The 6691-nt window shown below is 39.5% G+C and overlaps 1 pseudogene; it reads right to left on the bottom strand.

Moving 5' to 3' along the window:
• Positions 1-229: 229 nt before the first annotated feature.
• Positions 230-966, bottom strand: LOC102017767 (annotated as a pseudogene).
• Between the last annotated feature and the right edge of the window lie 5725 nt (positions 967-6691).

The raw sequence follows: 6691 nt of genomic DNA, 5'->3' as shown, positions 1-6691 counted from the left end.
GCGTGGCTCTTTGTCCCATCAGGATTATTCCACCTTGTCCCATCAGTATTATTCATTGAAAGTCAGCCCTGTCTGTGTCCCAACACTGTAGTCTGTGTAGGGTCACCTACACAGGAAATTTCTTTCCATCAGACTGCTCCATTTTGTCAGGAATGAGGGTAGAGCAGTAGAGTACATTGTGTGTCTGGGTGACAGGGTACTGCCGGGCTCCAGGACTGTCCACGGATGGTCAGAATCCCTCCATCCATGGTGGAGGACGCCACTGTCCAGTTCTCTCTGCTACCTCGTCCTCTAGCAGTTGTTCTGTGTTCAACTGGGCCTGAACCTCTGGTCTCTTGGAAAAGAGAAGCTGCCTGACGCATGTCTTTATGATGATTCAATTTATTTCCACTCCTGGTAAAATTAGCTCAATTGTTATTTTTTCTGTTTGACTGGTTAGGTCTCTTGAGAACTGCAGCTGGTTTCCTTTACACTTCATTTTGTCTCAGGAGGTTTGCTTTCCTTTTTGACACTGGAAAATATCATTCTATGTTCTTGTCACTTAGAGGTGGATAGTTCTCAGGACTAACTCCTTTTCAAATCCTAACTGCTTTTCTAGTTGCAAGACCAGGGATAACTCCATGAGGACATCCCTTCCCAGGCATCACTTGTCCTCCTCAGCTCGGGCCAGTTTTACCAAAATTAAAATTGTGCTGGATTCAGACCGCACTCCCCTCCTGAATTTCCTGGCGCTACTTTGTTGGAGTCTTCTACTTAGTCTTGGAGAAATCTGCTTCTTTCCTTCCTTTAGATTCAGTTTGACAATATCATCTAGAGACATATCGATTTATCGAGATTCTTACTGCTGCGGGCTTTCAGGGGGTGGCGAGGGGCCCCCTGAGTCCTCTTACTCAGCTGGGAAGGCCAAGTCACTGGCCGGCCGCCTCCTGCTCCCGCATGCAGACTGGCTGTACCCAAGAAAATCATTATTAAAATCGATTTAGTCATTTGCTTATTCATCCATAATTTCAGTAAATATTACCATAGGCCTGCTATGAACTACACATAATAGCTTTCTGAGGTTTTTCCTTACATAAATGTGCGTAAACTATTCACAAAACTGGTCGTTCTGTGCTTTTTGTTGTATAATGTTGTACTTTTACTTGTCGATATGAAGTGAATATTTTCATCTGTCATTAAATATTCTTCCCATACCTATTTAAAACTTCCAGATCACATACTCACATACCTCTTCACAGCGTGGGTTACCCAAAATCCAAAGCCCACGAGGAAAGACTATGTCTATAGGCATTGTTTTCAGGGCTGAATATCTACAATGACCAGAGCTAAAAATGCCTTCGATAAACCTAGCTGGAAACTCCTTATGAGCAAAGATTGCATATCATATCTTCTTTTGTCTTCAAAACACAAAAATCTAAGCCTGTGAAAACTGATAAACAAAGCTCTGAATGACTCCCAATTTTCCACATAATTCAACCTTATTCCTCAGTACTACTAATCTTATCTTGTAAGTGTCACGTAATCGGTGCTTCCATGCCCTCCAGTTCACTCCTAGTGCTCAGCCTCCTTGGCCCCCCTCTTCTGTCCAATCCCAGACAAGTTGGCGTGCTCTGTACTTCCGCGGTCTCATCACTCCAGCAGTGAGATCCTCTCTTCTTCATCCACTCATTTTCCCATTTCCACCTGCTCCCATGTTTATCTATCTACACAGTCCAGCGGTGACTACATCATAAATCTGTGAAGGCAGAGACCATACCCACAGTGACTATCACTCCGTCCCTAGCACCAGCTCGTGCTTGATGCATAATAGGTATCCAGCAGCTAATGAAGAGAAAAGGAGCTGATTGAGTGGGACCGTGGGCTGTTTTGAACCAGGGAGGCAGCAGGGTTGGAAAGCTAATGTATGTGATGTCAGAACTTTACAAAACCGTTGTGTGTTTGATGATGAGCCTGTTCCCAATAATCTATCCACCTTGAGGCACTTCTCTCAGCCACCTTATTCCTCAGCTCTGCCTCTAATACTCCAGCCAAAGGCACTTAGAAAAGCTGTTCTCTCCTCCAGGAAGGCGTATTCTTAAGATAAAGTAAAAACTTTTATTCAATTTCCTTGTCCGGATTCTTGAACCGTACTGTTCATGCTGTCACCATTCACTCCTGACCTGCTGTCTGTTTTGAAGGAGAAGGGGGACATTGCACTGACAGTGTCAGTGATCTGTGCACTGCTTTTTAGCTGTGTCCTCAGTTTCCCTGCTGGGAGTTCCCTGAGTCACTCTTCAACTCGGGAAACAGGAGTCACGTGAGGGAAAGTTCTGGGTCGCGGTGTCATCAAGCTCCATGTGTGAACCTCAGCTTTTGTCATGCATGCCCATGACATGCGTTTCCCAACTGTTCCAGCCCTGGCATCATGTCTGTAAGATGGGAATAGGAATTTTTCCCAGGTTGTTATGAGAATGAAAATCGGTGATGTGTGTCTGACACATAGAAGTCAAGTAATGTTAATCCGCTTCTATCCCATGGTGACCATCAGCACCGGAGGCTGTCTCCAGTCCTGGCAGGTTAGGCCGCAGAGTTATTATCCAGGGCCCCTGCTTTTATCCTGGACTCAGGACACCTAAAACTCACTGCTGCCGCCCTTCAGGCTCAAGAATAATTGTGTAGGACTGATTCACAGCAACCATGTGGAATGTTACAAATATTACCTTAAAAAGGCAGCAAACGTCTCATGCAGTAACAAAGCAAAGTGAATGTATTCTCAGAAGTGGTTGCACAGGTCTCATACTTACCTTCTAAATCAAATGTCAATAATTTTAAAGATTTATTTCAATTAAATTTGTTACTTTGTATTAGTGCCTTTGATCTCTCTTGTAGTTATCTGAGATCATGATGAGGTTGTACTTGGGAAAACGTTGGAAAAAACTTGTCATTTGTTCTTCAGATAATCTTATATTACTAGCACACTTGTAAATCATTTTATGCATATAGTTCAGTAGCATTAAGTGTATCTAAGTTGATACACAGTGTCAAATTTATGATCTCAGCTGATAACACAGATAACAGGCTCATATTGGTCTGGTATTTTCTCTAACAATATGGAAAATATAGCAAATTGAGAAAACTTTGGATTTGAAGCTAATAATTTAATGATTAATCTTAAAACAAGGATCGTGGACTAATTGTCATCAAAATTTTGAGTACCTTATTAAATATACCTTAAGGTTGAAAAATAAAACATTTCAAGGAGGAAAAGCTCATTGAATGTGATGGTTAATTTTACATGTCAATTTGAATGGAGTAAGAGATGCTCAAAAGGCTGGTAAGGTGCTATTTGTGGGTGTTTATCTCTAAAGCTGGCCCGAGAAGGGATTAGCGTTTGACTCTGTAGCCTGACAAAGGAGGATCACCATGTGGGCACCATCCCATCCTTCAAAGTCCCAAATGGAATAAAATGAGGGAGGGAGGGTAACGTCAGTCTCTCCAAATTGGGACATGCCTCCTCTCCTGTCCTGAGACATCAGAGTTCCTGGTTCTTGGGCATTCAGACTCGGGAGGGGATTGACCCTATTCCTCCTTCCTCTACCCACTTTCTCTTCCCTGTGTCTCAGGCCTTCAGATGCCAAGCTAATTACAGAACCAGTTTTTCTAGTTCCTCATTGAAAATGACGCTGAGGATGGCATATGGGATTTCTAGGCCTCCAAAATTCTGTGGGCCAATTCCTACTACATGAAAGTACACACACACACACGCACACCCTAAAAGATGCATTTCACTGGAAAATACAGTGATCTAACTCCGATAGCACAGAGAATTTTGAAAGTAAAGCTGATAGAATCTTTTATGTCTTCTCCACATGTCCTAAACTTTATCCCTTTGCTTTTTTAAGCTGGCATAAGATTTTATAATTGAAAAAGCACTCCACCTTTTTATTTTCTAAGAGTAAGCTTTACGCATGTGATGCTACTAATTGGCAAAGAATAGCTTTTATAGACTGAGATGCAGGTAGAGATGAGATGCAATAAAAAAGATACAATGCCAGTGAATCATTGTTAGTTCTCTAAAATGACTGCACCAGTCTAAAAGGGAAGAAATAGGCCTGTCTACTAAAAATTACCTTCACTCTCTGATACACTGGGGCTTACGTTAGCCCTTCTTCATCTTTAACCTCATTCTTAGTGCACTTTAAATCCTTTCCAAATCCCTTCTCCTGCTGTTTTCCCCAAAGGGAAGCTAATTGGGATGATCTACCCTTACTGGAGGACTAATTTGCACGTAGATTTTTGTTTGTTTTCTTGTAACAGTTATAAGACCTGTCCACCAGGCAAAAGCCTGTGTGCCGCAATCTGCTCTGCGTGGCTTTGCTTGAGCTCTTTTGTCTACTGGGTTTCATCGTCCTGGGTGGACTCTTAGCTGCCCTCACTCTTGTGGTTAAAATCTAGGTAAATATCTCACTGTTCTGTTTTCTTGAGCTAGAGAGATGATAAATAGACAGACAGCTAGATAAACTTTTTTTGCTTCTCTTACAGGCTCCGTCTCTGTCTTCGTGTTCCTAATTCATTAGTTTAATTTGTTCCTCCTAGCTAACCCTAGTTCCTTCTCCTGTATAATAGATTTCCTCTCTAAGCAATGTATTGCTCTCAATAGCATAATCAGGTCTGATCACTATCAACTGATCCACTCAGTTGATGACATCATATATGTTCACACCAATCATTTATTATACTATCTTCTTATATTCTTCTGAAATTACATAGTTTAAAACTTTTTTAAAATTTTGTCAATCTGAGAAAGAAAAAATAGTATTTCATTGTTCAATATAAACTTGAACTAAATTTGAACTTGGATATAATTACCAGAAAGCTTTATAGTTTAGTTTTTATGAATATTTATTATTTCAATTTTGCTTAAAATTATTTCTTATCCTTTGCCAATTTTGCTAATTATACTATTTTCCTACTGAAAGTTATGAGCTTGTCATAAATACAGGATATAGTACCTCTGTATCTTTAAGGAAAATAAATTTGGGACTGATATTTTATTGGAATGGAGACCTGTCTTGGTAACTTTTCTCTCATTGCTGAGACAAAATACTTGACACCCAGAATTAAGGAAGGAAAGGTTTATTTAGACCACTGTGTGTGGAGGTTTTAGTCCATACTCGGCTGGCTCCAAGGCAGAGTGGCACATGGCAGAGGGCAACAGTTTACGGCAGTGGAAGACAGCAAAAGCAACAAGGGCAAAAGGAGAGGAGTGGAGGCAAACAGCCTCTTTCCCTCCCTTACATTGGTATGCAAACTACCCGCCCCAGCACTGTGTAGCACTCACACCCATGAATCAATCATAAACTCTAAAAGCCCACCCCATGACTGGATGTGGCTTTGGGGGGACATCCAGACACAAACCACAACAAGGCCATAACATTTTTAAAATGTGGCCGAGGCAAAGATCAAGCTCAGCACTTGTCTAACATGTACCAAGCCCCACACAATCCCCAGCACCATAAGAGAAAATAAATGTAAACTCTTCTATACCAAAATAATTTTTTCTAATACATTTTTAGCTATTTTTTGCTCTACTGTTTTAAGATACTTTTCTTTGTAACTTCAGGGACACTAACATTATGTGAGTGATTTGTCTTTGTCTGCATAATTATTATTTTATCTTTGTAGCTGATAGCTATTGTGACTTACTCCATACTTTTCCTCTCTGAATTCTGTGCGGTTATCACCAGACTTTCCTTTGTGAGTAATTCAATGTTCAGCTATTTCTATTCTATCCATTTCTTTGAGTAATACTTTAATCTTCAATGTTTTATTTTAATGTTTCTTCAACTTTCTTATCTGCATTTTCATTTTGTTCTCCACATAAGCAAACAGAGTACAGAAGTTCTATGTAAATTTCATTTAATTCATGTCTCTATTAAATTTGATATCATACAATATCCCCCAAGGAATTTTATTTTCCATTAATTGTTTTACTTTGCTGTGGTATTGTTTAAAATGCAGGGCTAGTGCCTTCCAGAGCTGGACATTTCCTTAAATTTGGTTTATGTCAAAATCATATTTTGCTATGGTATCTTCATATACCTTTTGTGTTATTTCTATTTCGTTTTCTTTGCTAATTCCAATATCACTTTTATAAAATATATAAAAAATCATCTCAGGTGGTTAATTGTCAATTAGTCAAATGTTAAAACAAACATTTACTTATGATGAATATGTTCACTATAAACTGTTGGAAATGAAGTACAAAATAAGAATCTTCATTCCTGACATCAAGATTAAAAACTAACATGCATCTTAGTTCAAATTTTTGTTATGCATTTAGTTTCCATGCAATAGTCTGTTTTAACTCAAGAACATTGGGCAGACAGAATAGCTATATTAATGCTGTTATCTATAACAATATATTTGCTGTGGTCTACAAACGAAAAACTGAAATGTTTCTTGGGCTTAATAGAAAGCATACAGACAGAGTTTAGTCATTAATGCTAACCCCCTTTCCTCAGCTCTGCAGCATTGCGATGTTATCTAAGTTACTTACAACTTAGGTTATAGATACACTTATAGCGTGGATCATAAAGCATCGTGTCATAGGGAAAGTGAACTTTAGATGAACTAATGGTTAGAGATCATAGGTCATCTCCTTCAGTAACTGCAATTTATGTTGTTTCTGGAGCAATAGAATATTTTGTCT

The sequence above is a fragment of the Chinchilla lanigera genome, unplaced genomic scaffold (genome assembly GCF_000276665.1).
Source record: "Chinchilla lanigera isolate Chin_1 unplaced genomic scaffold, ChiLan1.0 scaffold00071, whole genome shotgun sequence".
Taxonomy (NCBI): Eukaryota; Metazoa; Chordata; class Mammalia; order Rodentia; family Chinchillidae; genus Chinchilla; species Chinchilla lanigera.
Note: the sequence above shows the minus strand (reverse complement) of the source record. Positions and strands in the feature narration are given on the sequence as shown.